The 14,399-nt window shown below is 40.3% G+C and overlaps 8 non-coding genes across 8 annotated transcripts; 2 read left to right on the top strand and 6 right to left on the bottom strand.

Annotated features, from left to right (window-relative positions):
- Positions 1–2,883: 2,883 nt before the first annotated feature.
- Positions 2,884–3,002, top strand: LOC130658241 (5S ribosomal RNA). The gene has a single exon (XR_008985458.1). It is a non-coding gene; the product is annotated as a 5S ribosomal RNA (ribosomal RNA).
- Positions 3,003–3,330: 328 nt separating this feature from the next.
- On the bottom strand, positions 3,331–3,495 carry LOC130660198 (U1 spliceosomal RNA). Its single transcript, XR_008987399.1, has one exon. It is a non-coding gene; the product is annotated as a U1 spliceosomal RNA (small nuclear RNA).
- Positions 3,496–3,680: 185 nt separating this feature from the next.
- On the bottom strand, positions 3,681–3,872 carry LOC130661244 (U2 spliceosomal RNA). Its single transcript, XR_008988437.1, has one exon. It is a non-coding gene; the product is annotated as a U2 spliceosomal RNA (small nuclear RNA).
- A 322-nt stretch (positions 3,873–4,194) lies between these two features.
- Trnar-acg (transfer RNA arginine (anticodon ACG)) lies at positions 4,195–4,267 on the bottom strand. Its single transcript has one exon. It is a non-coding gene; the product is annotated as a tRNA-Arg (tRNA).
- A 4,468-nt stretch (positions 4,268–8,735) lies between these two features.
- On the top strand, positions 8,736–8,854 carry LOC130658239 (5S ribosomal RNA). Its single transcript, XR_008985456.1, has one exon. It is a non-coding gene; the product is annotated as a 5S ribosomal RNA (ribosomal RNA).
- Positions 8,855–9,182: 328 nt separating this feature from the next.
- LOC130660197 (U1 spliceosomal RNA) lies at positions 9,183–9,347 on the bottom strand. The gene has a single exon (XR_008987398.1). It is a non-coding gene; the product is annotated as a U1 spliceosomal RNA (small nuclear RNA).
- A 185-nt stretch (positions 9,348–9,532) lies between these two features.
- LOC130661243 (U2 spliceosomal RNA) lies at positions 9,533–9,724 on the bottom strand. Its single transcript, XR_008988436.1, has one exon. It is a non-coding gene; the product is annotated as a U2 spliceosomal RNA (small nuclear RNA).
- Positions 9,725–10,046: 322 nt separating this feature from the next.
- On the bottom strand, positions 10,047–10,119 carry Trnar-acg (transfer RNA arginine (anticodon ACG)). The gene has a single exon. It is a non-coding gene; the product is annotated as a tRNA-Arg (tRNA).
- Between the last annotated feature and the right edge of the window lie 4,280 nt (positions 10,120–14,399).

Here is a 14,399-nt window from a genome sequence, read left to right as displayed (position 1 = left end):
CTCGAACAAGCCAACAAGGTACGCTTCAGAAGCCTCTTGCAGAGCCATAACGGCTGTGCTCTCGAATCGCAGATCTGTTTTGAAGTCCTGAGCAATTTCTCGCACAAGACGCTGGAAAGGCAACTTGCGGATCAAGAGCTCGGTTGACTTCTGGTATCTTCTGATTTCTCTGAGAGCAACTGTACCAGGTCTGTAACGATGTGGTTTTTTCACTCCTCCAGTAGCTGGTGCGCTTTTCCTCGCAGCTTTAGTGGCGAGTTGTTTTCGTGGAGCCTTTCCTCCAGTAGATTTACGTGCAGTTTGCTTTGTACGAGCCATATTTTAAGAAGTCGATGTAGTACGGATACACAAGACGGTCTAAAATGCACTATCGCGCCAAAGTTTTATTTCTCATATTGATTGACAGCTAAGGTTCAAAACAAACCATTTGATTGGTGCTAAGAAAGTAATTTCTGATTGGCTGCATAATGACATTACGCTCATTACTTTAACATTTTTATAAAATCTGTGTTTTTTGGCTACGGGAAAACGGCTGTATCTTCTGATACACAAAAGCTTTTGACTTTTTTTTTTTTTAGTAAGTAGCAGAAGGTTTGGCGAATTCCAACGATGCCAAATTTATTGCCTTACTGAAACATTAAGACCACGAATTTTTAAAAAAACTACAGTTTTACTTAAAAAAATGTACAAAATGTTCGGAACATTTTGTAATGACGCAACTCTATTGGTTAATTAGGGTGTTTCCACGAGCAGTAGGTAATTTTATGGCCTCTTTTTAAAGCTGTCTGAATTCTGTTAACTCAAACGTTGTTTTTGTACTCGTTCTGTACGCAACTATATCAATATGTCTGGACGCGGAAAAGGAGGTAAAGGATTGGGAAAAGGAGGTGCTAAACGTCACCGAAAAATTCTTCGTGATAACATTCAGGGAATCACAAAACCTGCTATTCGGCGTCTTGCTCGACGAGGTGGTGTCAAACGTATCTCTGGCCTTATCTATGAGGAAACCAGAGGTGTACTGAAGGTTTTCTTAGAGAATGTTATTCGTGATGCTGTAACCTACACAGAGCACGCTAAACGCAAGACCGTTACCGCTATGGATGTTGTTTATGCCTTAAAACGTCAAGGAAGAACTCTTTACGGATTCGGAGGTTAAGCGTTGTCATTGCTCAACAAAAACGGCTATTTTTATAGCCACAAATCTTTTAAAACATTACTTTGTGCACGCTTCCAAATTACACAATGTGTAAAGTCTTGTCACAGTTACATTTATTGCTATACGATACTATGTCATATATGACACAAAAAAAATTTAGAAATACTTTGTAGGGTTAATTTGCCTGGGAGTGTTTCCGTGAAAAGCTGGGTTAAGTTAAATGTAAGCAATAACATGGATCAATGTACTTGTCTTTTCTGCAAGTACAGCTAATAATACGTATGAAAAGTGAAGCTAATCCACACACACATGGGGAAGTATTTTAAATGTAGGCTAGTGTTCTTAAGCACATTATTTAGAAGTTTTATTAACTTCGGTTAACTTGTAGTGACGCCAAGTAAATGTTTTTTTAAAGATGTGTGGTCTTAAAAAAGACCGTTTGTGTTTGGTAGACGTTGGTTTACTTGCTGCTTGTGTATTTTGTGACGGCTTTTGTTCCTTCACTGACTGCGTGTTTTGCAAGTTCTCCAGGCAAGAGAAGACGTACTGCGGTTTGAATTTCACGAGAAGAGATGGTCGACTTTTTGTTTTGAAGAGCCAAACGCGAAGCTTCGGAAGCAATGCGCTCAAAGATGTCGTTGACAAATGAGTTCATGATGCTCATAGCTTTGCTTGAAACTCCGACATCTGGGTGAACTTGTTTCAAAACATTGTAGATGTAAATAGCATAACTTTCCTTTCTCTTTCTCTTGCGTTTCTTTTCACCAGTTCCACCAATCTTTCCTCCTTTTTTGCCGGCTCTTTTTTCACCTTTCTTGGCTACTTTAGGTGCCTGTTTTCCTCCTTTAGCTGCTGCGTCAGACATGGTTAAAAATTTTTGCTTTTTAACTTGTAAATAAGCATTAAACTGCAAGTCAAAACTTTTTGTTTATAAGTAAAAAAATCGGATCGAATTCGATCCGAAAACGCCGATACGCAATTTAATTGGTTAAAAAAAAAATCTTTTGTTTAATACTTAATTATGATTGGTTAAAAAAACATGATTTCGATCCTATTTTTATGATGAAAAAACGAGTAAAGTTTATTTCGTTAACACTTACGTTAAATATTCGTACGTTTTTGTATTAACTTACAAATCAAATCGCAGTTATGTCTGGACGTGGAAAAGGTGGAAAAGCTAAGGCTAAAGCCAAGACAAGATCCTCAAGAGCTGGACTTCAATTTCCAGTCGGTAGAGTGCATAGATTCCTTCGTAGAGGGCACTATGCTAACCGAATTGGATCTGGAGCACCAGTTTACTTAGCAGCCGTCTTGGAATATTTATCTGCTGAGATATTGGAGTTGGCTGGTAACGCAGCAAGAGACAACAAAAAAGCTAGGATTATTCCAAGACATTTACAATTGGCTGTTCGTAATGATGAAGAATTAAACAAACTTTTGAGCGGTGTAACCATTGCAGCTGGTGGTGTTTTGCCAAACATTCAAGCTGTCTTACTCCCAAAGAAGAACGACAAAGGACAGAAGAAGTAAACCGCTACACTCAGAAAACAACGGCTATTTTTATAGCCACACATCTTTAAAAAAACATTGTTTTTTTCACAAAACTATAACCTTAAAGTCTAATAGATAATCCATGCATACGCCTTGTCCTAAGTAACTCAAAGAAATTAAATAAAAAAATTTGATCACAACGTCAAAATAAATTGCACGTATTTGCACCTACTAATGTCTACGGCCATACCACGATGAACACACCCGTTCTCGTCTGATCACGGAAGTTAAGCATCGTCGGGCCGGGATAGTACTTGGATGGGGGACCGCCTGGGAACTCCCGGTGTCGTAGGCTTTTCATTTTCATTTGCTGTGATATATTTCTTGTTATAACAATTAAGGAACGTGGCGGTTGTTGAAAGTGTTTCCTATGACATTTTCCTACGACATTTTCAGGTGATAGTACGAGAAAAAAGAGCTTTCAAATGCATACAAACTCGATCTATTGCCGATCATCCAATAACCCTGACGGAATGGCAAATAAAATAAAATTCCGCCGCCTTCCGAGGACTTATATCGCAATCACGTTTCGTAACAGCCAAGCGAGGTTTTACCTTAGCGTTTAAGTCACCACCGACATTTGGCCGCGCAACTTTTCTAAGCTCATTCATTTTGACTTAAGGAGGGGGCGAGCGCGGACGCAGGCCCCCACTACCAGAAATTGTACGGTCGAGTTACTGACGTTTGCAGTAATCGCAGAGGTCAGCCCAAGCGTAGTGCAATGCAAGAGCCTCACTCTGGAAGAAAACCCTCATTGATCAGTCTTTACTTCCCCGTCAGGTAAGTATGAGTTGGAACTGCACCGTAGCATGAGGGTACCCTTCAAAGTTTGTTAATGCTTGTGGCTTGAGTGTGTTATAAACTGCCGTGTCGCGGGGCATAGGCTGTATTCTCCCCCAGTGTACGCGTTTTGTTCCCGCCGTAGACTATGCAGAGTGCCGTCGGAAAGAGGACTGCTATTATTCTTTTATTGCTTATGTGGGCCGCCATCGGTAATAGTGCAACACCAAGGCAACCCGTGGTCACGGCGTGAATGAATCCACCTCCATGACCCAAGGCCAAAAATCAGATTAATATACTGACCATTCAGAGAATGGCCTACCAGATATTAAACTGATAAGAACAGATACTACACTTGATCTTAGCCATTAGGCCGAGAAGCGATAAAGAACAAGCGTTGCCATGATAGGCATCGTCCACACACCGTAACTGCTTGTGGAGCATGTCACGTTACTGTAAAGCTTACAACTGTCACCGCGTACGGATGGACGGCGACATAGTAAAAATCACGGCTGTTGATTTAGCCGTAGGATGGAGAGCGACTGTAGCGAGTGGATGGTAACTTACATGAATGCTAACAAAGGCGACGATACTAAGTGCGTGATATTACTTTCCAATATGTCTGCGTACATTCCGTTTATCAACGCATTACGCCAGAACGTGCGCGCGCGTTACACAGTAGACCATGCAGCCGAAATGCGACAGTGCGACCCTGCCAGGAGTCGAACCTGGAATCCCCTGATTCGTAGTCAGATGCCTTATCCATTGGGCCACAGGGCCATGCTTATGACTTCGCCCCATCGTCATTTTGGCTTGCGCATTCGTTTTACTTACGACAGAATTCTTCGTGTTTGTAGCCATGAAAGAAAGGGACTTCTGTGAGTGAATTTTTTTACTGTGGTCTAATAAAAAAGTCGAAACGCAGTGCCCAATATATGAATTGCTCCTAATAGCCGGAAACAGGCCGTGTCGATGATGTAGGCCGACATACGCAACGCAAACCAAAGAACGCTTTATGAAAATCCTAACACGAGCGCGGAAGAAGCCCAAATTAACAGACTAGATGTAATGCTGAAGACCTCAAACTCCAGCAGCTTCTCTTGCAGACTATTGCGTCGTACTACAAATAAAAATTAACATGCTTTCGCATAGTCGCGGCACCCAAAACGGACATTATACGATGTACAGAAACACACATTTCTGTTTTCGCGCCAAATCAATTCCCGGGAGTGGTACTTTTACGTCCGCATACTTCGCACCGTCTTAAATTATATCTCATTTACACGGTAATGTTTAGTATACTTCTACTGTGATAACAAGCATCGTTTATCGTTGGATTGTTGTAAGAAAACATTAAAAATGAGTGAAGCAGCTTCTCCAAAGAAAATCGCACCCAAGAAGAAACCTGCTGCAAAGAAGACAGCTGATCACCCTAAATATGTGGACATGATCAAGGCTGCTATCGCTACCCTAAAGGAACGCGGTGGTTCATCTCGCCAAGCTATTACAAAATATATTCATGCAAATTACAAAGTTGCTGAAAACTCAGATCATCATCTGAAAATGGCTCTTAAACGAGGAGTAACATCAGGCGATTTGATTCAAACTAAAGGCACTGGTGCTTCTGGATCATTCAAGCTAGGTCAGGTAAAAAAAGAAAAACCTAAGAAAAAGGCCGCAGCAAAAAAGCCAACGGCAAAGAAGCCTACTGCAAAGAAAAGTACACCAAAAAAGAAGCCAGCAAAGAAGAGCACGCCAAAGAAAGCAGCAAAGAAGCCTGCCACAAAGAAAGCCTCGGCTAAGAAACCAGCAGCTAAGAAACCCACAAAGAAGCCTGTTGCTAAAAAACCTGCAGCAAAGAAGGTCAAAAAGACTCCCAAAAAGGCAGCAAAGAAGACCGCAAAAAAATAATTTGTGTGTATCTGGCTATTACATTAACAAACGGCTATTTTTATAGCCACACATTTACAAAAAAACATTATCTTGGTACAAAGTTAAACTTGTTTAAGTCACTTAAACAGTTAAAAAAGAGTAAATTTAAGATTAGATTCCCTAAGTTTAAGTATTTTCGTTTTTAAATTTCTTATTTTCTTGCTTTTACTTTTCTTGCCCTTCATATTTTTAACATTGTCAAACTTTATGTAGCATAAAATTTTTATGTAGCATAAAATTTAAACAGAAAGCAGGACAAAGTTTGATATAAAAAGCTAGCCGTAATATTTTTTATGGATGTGTGGCTATAAAAATAGCCGTTTTTTGTTTGGTAAGATGCTTAGGCACGTTCCCCACGAATTCTTCTTGCCAACTGGATGTCTTTAGGCATGATTGTAACTCGTTTTGCGTGAATGGCACACAAGTTAGTATCCTCGAACAAGCCAACAAGGTACGCTTCAGAAGCCTCTTGCAGAGCCATAACGGCTGTGCTCTGGAATCGCAGATCTGTTTTGAAGTCCTGAGCAATTTCTCGCACAAGACGCTGGAAAGGCAACTTGCGGATCAAGAGCTCGGTTGACTTCTGGTATCTTCTGATTTCTCTGAGAGCAACTGTACCAGGTCTGTAACGATGTGGTTTTTTCACTCCTCCAGTAGCTGGTGCGCTTTTCCTCGCAGCTTTAGTGGCGAGTTGTTTTCGTGGAGCCTTTCCTCCAGTAGATTTACGTGCAGTTTGCTTTGTACGAGCCATATTTTAAGAAGTCGATGTAGTACGGATACACAAGACGGTCTAAAATGCACTATCGCGCCAAAGTTTTATTTCTCATATTGATTGACAGCTAAGGTTCAAAACAAACCATTTGATTGGTGCTAAGAAAGTAATTTCTGATTGGCTGCATAATGACATTACGCTCATTACTTTAACATTTTTATAAAATCTGTGTTTTTTGGCTACGGGAAAACGGCTGTATCTTCTGATACACAAAAGCTTTTGACTTTTTTTTTTTTTAGTAAGTAGCAGAAGGTTTGGCGAATTCCAACGATGCCAAATTTATTGCCTTACTGAAACATTAAGACCACGAATTTTTAAAAAAACTACAGTTTTACTTAAAAAAATGTACAAAATGTTCGGAACATTTTGTAATGACGCAACTCTATTGGTTAATTAGGGTGTTTCCACGAGCAGTAGGTAATTTTATGGCCTCTTTTTAAAGCTGTCTGAATTCTGTTAACTCAAACGTTGTTTTTGTACTCGTTCTGTACGCAACTATATCAATATGTCTGGACGCGGAAAAGGAGGTAAAGGATTGGGAAAAGGAGGTGCTAAACGTCACCGAAAAATTCTTCGTGATAACATTCAGGGAATCACAAAACCTGCTATTCGGCGTCTTGCTCGACGAGGTGGTGTCAAACGTATCTCTGGCCTTATCTATGAGGAAACCAGAGGTGTACTGAAGGTTTTCTTAGAGAATGTTATTCGTGATGCTGTAACCTACACAGAGCACGCTAAACGCAAGACCGTTACCGCTATGGATGTTGTTTATGCCTTAAAACGTCAAGGAAGAACTCTTTACGGATTCGGAGGTTAAGCGTTGTCATTGCTCAACAAAAACGGCTATTTTTATAGCCACAAATCTTTTAAAACATTACTTTGTGCACGCTTCCAAATTACACAATGTGTAAAGTCTTGTCACAGTTACATTTATTGCTATACGATACTATGTCATATATGACACAAAAAAAATTTAGAAATACTTTGTAGGGTTAATTTGCCTGGGAGTGTTTCCGTGAAAAGCTGGGTTAAGTTAAATGTAAGCAATAACATGGATCAATGTACTTGTCTTTTCTGCAAGTACAGCTAATAATACGTATGAAAAGTGAAGCTAATCCACACACACATGGGGAAGTATTTTAAATGTAGGCTAGTGTTCTTAAGCACATTATTTAGAAGTTTTATTAACTTCGGTTAACTTGTAGTGACGCCAAGTAAATGTTTTTTTAAAGATGTGTGGTCTTAAAAAAGACCGTTTGTGTTTGGTAGACGTTGGTTTACTTGCTGCTTGTGTATTTTGTGACGGCTTTTGTTCCTTCACTGACTGCGTGTTTTGCAAGTTCTCCAGGCAAGAGAAGACGTACTGCGGTTTGAATTTCACGAGAAGAGATGGTCGACTTTTTGTTTTGAAGAGCCAAACGCGAAGCTTCGGAAGCAATGCGCTCAAAGATGTCGTTGACAAATGAGTTCATGATGCTCATAGCTTTGCTTGAAACTCCGACATCTGGGTGAACTTGTTTCAAAACATTGTAGATGTAAATAGCATAACTTTCCTTTCTCTTTCTCTTGCGTTTCTTTTCACCAGTTCCACCAATCTTTCCTCCTTTTTTGCCGGCTCTTTTTTCACCTTTCTTGGCTACTTTAGGTGCCTGTTTTCCTCCTTTAGCTGCTGCGTCAGACATGGTTAAAAATTTTTGCTACTTAACTTGTAAATAAGCATTAAACTGCAAGTCAAAACTTTTTGTTTATAAGTAAAAAAATCGGATCGAATTCGATCCGAAAACGCCGATACGCAATTTAATTGGTTAAAAAAAAAATCTTTTGTTTAATACTTAATTATGATTGGTTAAAAAAACATGATTTCGATCCTATTTTTATGATGAAAAAACGAGTAAAGTTTATTTCGTTAACACTTACGTTAAATATTCGTACGTTTTTGTATTAACTTACAAATCAAATCGCAGTTATGTCTGGACGTGGAAAAGGTGGAAAAGCTAAGGCTAAAGCCAAGACAAGATCCTCAAGAGCTGGACTTCAATTTCCAGTCGGTAGAGTGCATAGATTCCTTCGTAGAGGGCACTATGCTAACCGAATTGGATCTGGAGCACCAGTTTACTTAGCAGCCGTCTTGGAATATTTATCTGCTGAGATATTGGAGTTGGCTGGTAACGCAGCAAGAGACAACAAAAAAGCTAGGATTATTCCAAGACATTTACAATTGGCTGTTCGTAATGATGAAGAATTAAACAAACTTTTGAGCGGTGTAACCATTGCAGCTGGTGGTGTTTTGCCAAACATTCAAGCTGTCTTACTCCCAAAGAAGAACGACAAAGGACAGAAGAAGTAAACCGCTACACTCAGAAAACAACGGCTATTTTTATAGCCACACATCTTTAAAAAAACATTGTTTTTTTCACAAAACTATAACCTTAAAGTCTAATAGATAATCCATGCATACGCCTTGTCCTAAGTAACTCAAAGAAATTAAATAAAAAAATTTGATCACAACGTCAAAATAAATTGCACGTATTTGCACCTACTAATGTCTACGGCCATACCACGATGAACACACCCGTTCTCGTCTGATCACGGAAGTTAAGCATCGTCGGGCCGGGATAGTACTTGGATGGGGGACCGCCTGGGAACTCCCGGTGTCGTAGGCTTTTCATTTTCATTTGCTGTGATATATTTCTTGTTATAACAATTAAGGAACGTGGCGGTTGTTGAAAGTGTTTCCTATGACATTTTCCTACGACATTTTCAGGTGATAGTACGAGAAAAAAGAGCTTTCAAATGCATACAAACTCGATCTATTGCCGATCATCCAATAACCCTGACGGAATGGCAAATAAAATAAAATTCCGCCGCCTTCCGAGGACTTATATCGCAATCACGTTTCGTAACAGCCAAGCGAGGTTTTACCTTAGCGTTTAAGTCACCACCGACATTTGGCCGCGCAACTTTTCTAAGCTCATTCATTTTGACTTAAGGAGGGGGCGAGCGCGGACGCAGGCCCCCACTACCAGAAATTGTACGGTCGAGTTACTGACGTTTGCAGTAATCGCAGAGGTCAGCCCAAGCGTAGTGCAATGCAAGAGCCTCACTCTGGAAGAAAACCCTCATTGATCAGTCTTTACTTCCCCGTCAGGTAAGTATGAGTTGGAACTGCACCGTAGCATGAGGGTACCCTTCAAAGTTTGTTAATGCTTGTGGCTTGAGTGTGTTATAAACTGCCGTGTCGCGGGGCATAGGCTGTATTCTCCCCCAGTGTACGCGTTTTGTTCCCGCCGTAGACTATGCAGAGTGCCGTCGGAAAGAGGACTGCTATTATTCTTTTATTGCTTATGTGGGCCGCCATCGGTAATAGTGCAACACCAAGGCAACCCGTGGTCACGGCGTGAATGAATCCACCTCCATGACCCAAGGCCAAAAATCAGATTAATATACTGACCATTCAGAGAATGGCCTACCAGATATTAAACTGATAAGAACAGATACTACACTTGATCTTAGCCATTAGGCCGAGAAGCGATAAAGAACAAGCGTTGCCATGATAGGCATCGTCCACACACCGTAACTGCTTGTGGAGCATGTCACGTTACTGTAAAGCTTACAACTGTCACCGCGTACGGATGGACGGCGACATAGTAAAAATCACGGCTGTTGATTTAGCCGTAAGATGGAGAGCGACTGTAGCGAGTGGATGGTAACTTACATGAATGCTAACAAAGGCGACGATACTAAGTGCGTGATATTACTTTCCAATATGTCTGCGTACATTCCGTTTATCAACGCATTACGCCAGAACGTGCGCGCGCGTTACACAGTAGACCATGCAGCCGAAATGCGACAGTGCGACCCTGCCAGGAGTCGAACCTGGAATCCCCTGATTCGTAGTCAGATGCCTTATCCATTGGGCCACAGGGCCATGCTTATGACTTCGCCCCATCGTCATTTTGGCTTGCGCATTCGTTTTACTTACGACAGAATTCTTCGTGTTTGTAGCCATGAAAGAAAGGGACTTCTGTGAGTGAATTTTTTTACTGTGGTCTAATAAAAAAGTCGAAACGCAGTGCCCAATATATGAATTGCTCCTAATAGCCGGAAACAGGCCGTGTCGATGATGTAGGCCGACATACGCAACGCAAACCAAAGAACGCTTTATGAAAATCCTAACACGAGCGCGGAAGAAGCCCAAATTAACAGACTAGATGTAATGCTGAAGACCTCAAACTCCAGCAGCTTCTCTTGCAGACTATTGCGTCGTACTACAAATAAAAATTAACATGCTTTCGCATAGTCGCGGCACCCAAAACGGACATTATACGATGTACAGAAACACACATTTCTGTTTTCGCGCCAAATCAATTCCCGGGAGTGGTACTTTTACGTCCGCATACTTCGCACCGTCTTAAATTATATCTCATTTACACGGTAATGTTTAGTATACTTCTACTGTGATAACAAGCATCGTTTATCGTTGGATTGTTGTAAGAAAACATTAAAAATGAGTGAAGCAGCTTCTCCAAAGAAAATCGCACCCAAGAAGAAACCTGCTGCAAAGAAGACAGCTGATCACCCTAAATATGTGGACATGATCAAGGCTGCTATCGCTACCCTAAAGGAACGCGGTGGTTCATCTCGCCAAGCTATTACAAAATATATTCATGCAAATTACAAAGTTGCTGAAAACTCAGATCATCATCTGAAAATGGCTCTTAAACGAGGAGTAACATCAGGCGATTTGATTCAAACTAAAGGCACTGGTGCTTCTGGATCATTCAAGCTAGGTCAGGTAAAAAAAGAAAAACCTAAGAAAAAGGCCGCAGCAAAAAAGCCAACGGCAAAGAAGCCTACTGCAAAGAAAAGTACACCAAAAAAGAAGCCAGCAAAGAAGAGCACGCCAAAGAAAGCAGCAAAGAAGCCTGCCACAAAGAAAGCCTCGGCTAAGAAACCAGCAGCTAAGAAACCCACAAAGAAGCCTGTTGCTAAAAAACCTGCAGCAAAGAAGGTCAAAAAGACTCCCAAAAAGGCAGCAAAGAAGACCGCAAAAAAATAATTTGTGTGTATCTGGCTATTACATTAACAAACGGCTATTTTTATAGCCACACATTTACAAAAAAACATTATCTTGGTACAAAGTTAAACTTGTTTAAGTCACTTAAACAGTTAAAAAAGAGTAAATTTAAGATTAGATTCCCTAAGTTTAAGTATTTTCGTTTTTAAATTTCTTATTTTCTTGCTTTTACTTTTCTTGCCCTTCATATTTTTAACATTGTCAAACTTTATGTAGCATAAAATTTTTATGTAGCATAAAATTTAAACAGAAAGCAGGACAAAGTTTGATATAAAAAGCTAGCCGTAATATTTTTTATGGATGTGTGGCTATAAAAATAGCCGTTTTTTGTTTGGTAAGATGCTTAGGCACGTTCCCCACGAATTCTTCTTGCCAACTGGATGTCTTTAGGCATGATTGTAACTCGTTTTGCGTGAATGGCACACAAGTTAGTATCCTCGAACAAGCCAACAAGGTACGCTTCAGAAGCCTCTTGCAGAGCCATAACGGCTGTGCTCTGGAATCGCAGATCTGTTTTGAAGTCCTGAGCAATTTCTCGCACAAGACGCTGGAAAGGCAACTTGCGGATCAAGAGCTCGGTTGACTTCTGGTATCTTCTGATTTCTCTGAGAGCAACTGTACCAGGTCTGTAACGATGTGGTTTTTTCACTCCTCCAGTAGCTGGTGCGCTTTTCCTCGCAGCTTTAGTGGCGAGTTGTTTTCGTGGAGCCTTTCCTCCAGTAGATTTACGTGCAGTTTGCTTTGTACGAGCCATATTTTAAGAAGTCGATGTAGTACGGATACACAAGACGGTCTAAAATGCACTATCGCGCCAAAGTTTTATTTCTCATATTGATTGACAGCTAAGGTTCAAAACAAACCATTTGATGGGTGCTAAGAAAGTAATTTCTGATTGGCTGCATAATGACATTACGCTCATTACTTTAACATTTTTATAAAATCTGTGTTTTTTGGCTACGGGAAAACGGCTGTATCTTCTGATACACAAAAGCTTTTGACTTTTTTTTTTTTAGTAAGTAGCAGAAGGTTTGGCGAATTCCAACGATGCCAAATTTATTGCCTTACTGAAACATTAAGACCACGAATTTTTAAAAAAACTACAGTTTTACTTAAAAAAATGTACAAAATGTTCGGAACATTTTGTAATGACGCAACTCTATTGGTTAATTAGGGTGTTTCCACGAGCAGTAGGTAATTTTATGGCCTCTTTTTAAAGCTGTCTGAATTCTGTTAACTCAAACGTTGTTTTTGTACTCGTTCTGTACGCAACTATATCAATATGTCTGGACGCGGAAAAGGAGGTAAAGGATTGGGAAAAGGAGGTGCTAAACGTCACCGAAAAATTCTTCGTGATAACATTCAGGGAATCACAAAACCTGCTATTCGGCGTCTTGCTCGACGAGGTGGTGTCAAACGTATCTCTGGCCTTATCTATGAGGAAACCAGAGGTGTACTGAAGGTTTTCTTAGAGAATGTTATTCGTGATGCTGTAACCTACACAGAGCACGCTAAACGCAAGACCGTTACCGCTATGGATGTTGTTTATGCCTTAAAACGTCAAGGAAGAACTCTTTACGGATTCGGAGGTTAAGCGTTGTCATTGCTCAACAAAAACGGCTATTTTTATAGCCACAAATCTTTTAAAACATTACTTTGTGCACGCTTCCAAATTACACAATGTGTAAAGTCTTGTCACAGTTACATTTATTGCTATACGATACTATGTCATATATGACACAAAAAAAATTTAGAAATACTTTGTAGGGTTAATTTGCCTGGGAGTGTTTCCGTGAAAAGCTGGGTTAAGTTAAATGTAAGCAATAACATGGATCAATGTACTTGTCTTTTCTGCAAGTACAGCTAATAATACGTATGAAAAGTGAAGCTAATCCACACACACATGGGGAAGTATTTTAAATGTAGGCTAGTGTTCTTAAGCACATTATTTAGAAGTTTTATTAACTTCGGTTAACTTGTAGTGACGCCAAGTAAATGTTTTTTTAAAGATGTGTGGTCTTAAAAAAGACCGTTTGTGTTTGGTAGACGTTGGTTTACTTGCTGCTTGTGTATTTTGTGACGGCTTTTGTTCCTTCACTGACTGCGTGTTTTGCAAGTTCTCCAGGCAAGAGAAGACGTACTGCGGTTTGAATTTCACGAGAACCTGGAATCCCCTGATTCGTAGTCAGATGCCTTATCCATTGGGCCACAGGGCCATGCTTATGACTTCGCCCCATCGTCATTTTGGCTTGCGCATTCGTTTTACTTACGACAGAATTCTTCGTGTTTGTAGCCATGAAAGAAAGGGACTTCTGTGAGTGAATTTTTTTACTGTGGTCTAATAAAAAAGTCGAAACGCAGTGCCCAATATATGAATTGCTCCTAATAGCCGGAAACAGGCCGTGTCGATGATGTAGGCCGACATACGCAACGCAAACCAAAGAACGCTTTATGAAAATCCTAACACGAGCGCGGAAGAAGCCCAAATTAACAGACTAGATGTAATGCTGAAGACCTCAAACTCCAGCAGCTTCTCTTGCAGACTATTGCGTCGTACTACAAATAAAAATTAACATGCTTTCGCATAGTCGCGGCACCCAAAACGGACATTATACGATGTACAGAAACACACATTTCTGTTTTCGCGCCAAATCAATTCCCGGGAGTGGTACTTTTACGTCCGCATACTTCGCACCGTCTTAAATTATATCTCATTTACACGGTAATGTTTAGTATACTTCTACTGTGATAACAAGCATCGTTTATCGTTGGATTGTTGTAAGAAAACATTAAAAATGAGTGAAGCAGCTTCTCCAAAGAAAATCGCACCCAAGAAGAAACCTGCTGCAAAGAAGACAGCTGATCACCCTAAATATGTGGACATGATCAAGGCTGCTATCGCTACCCTAAAGGAACGCGGTGGTTCATCTCGCCAAGCTATTACAAAATATATTCATGCAAATTACAAAGTTGCTGAAAACTCAGATCATCATCTGAAAATGGCTCTTAAACGAGGAGTAACATCAGGCGATTTGATTCAAACTAAAGGCACTGGTGCTTCTGGATCATTCAAGCTAGGTCAGGTAAAAAAAGAAAAACCTAAGAAAAAGGCCGCAGCAAAAAAGCCAACGGCA

The sequence above is a fragment of the Hydractinia symbiolongicarpus genome, chromosome 9 (genome assembly GCF_029227915.1).
Source record: "Hydractinia symbiolongicarpus strain clone_291-10 chromosome 9, HSymV2.1, whole genome shotgun sequence".
Classification (NCBI taxonomy): Eukaryota; Metazoa; Cnidaria; class Hydrozoa; order Anthoathecata; family Hydractiniidae; genus Hydractinia; species Hydractinia symbiolongicarpus.
The sequence above is the reverse complement of the archived record's forward strand: the minus strand, read 5'-3'. Positions and strand labels throughout refer to the sequence as shown.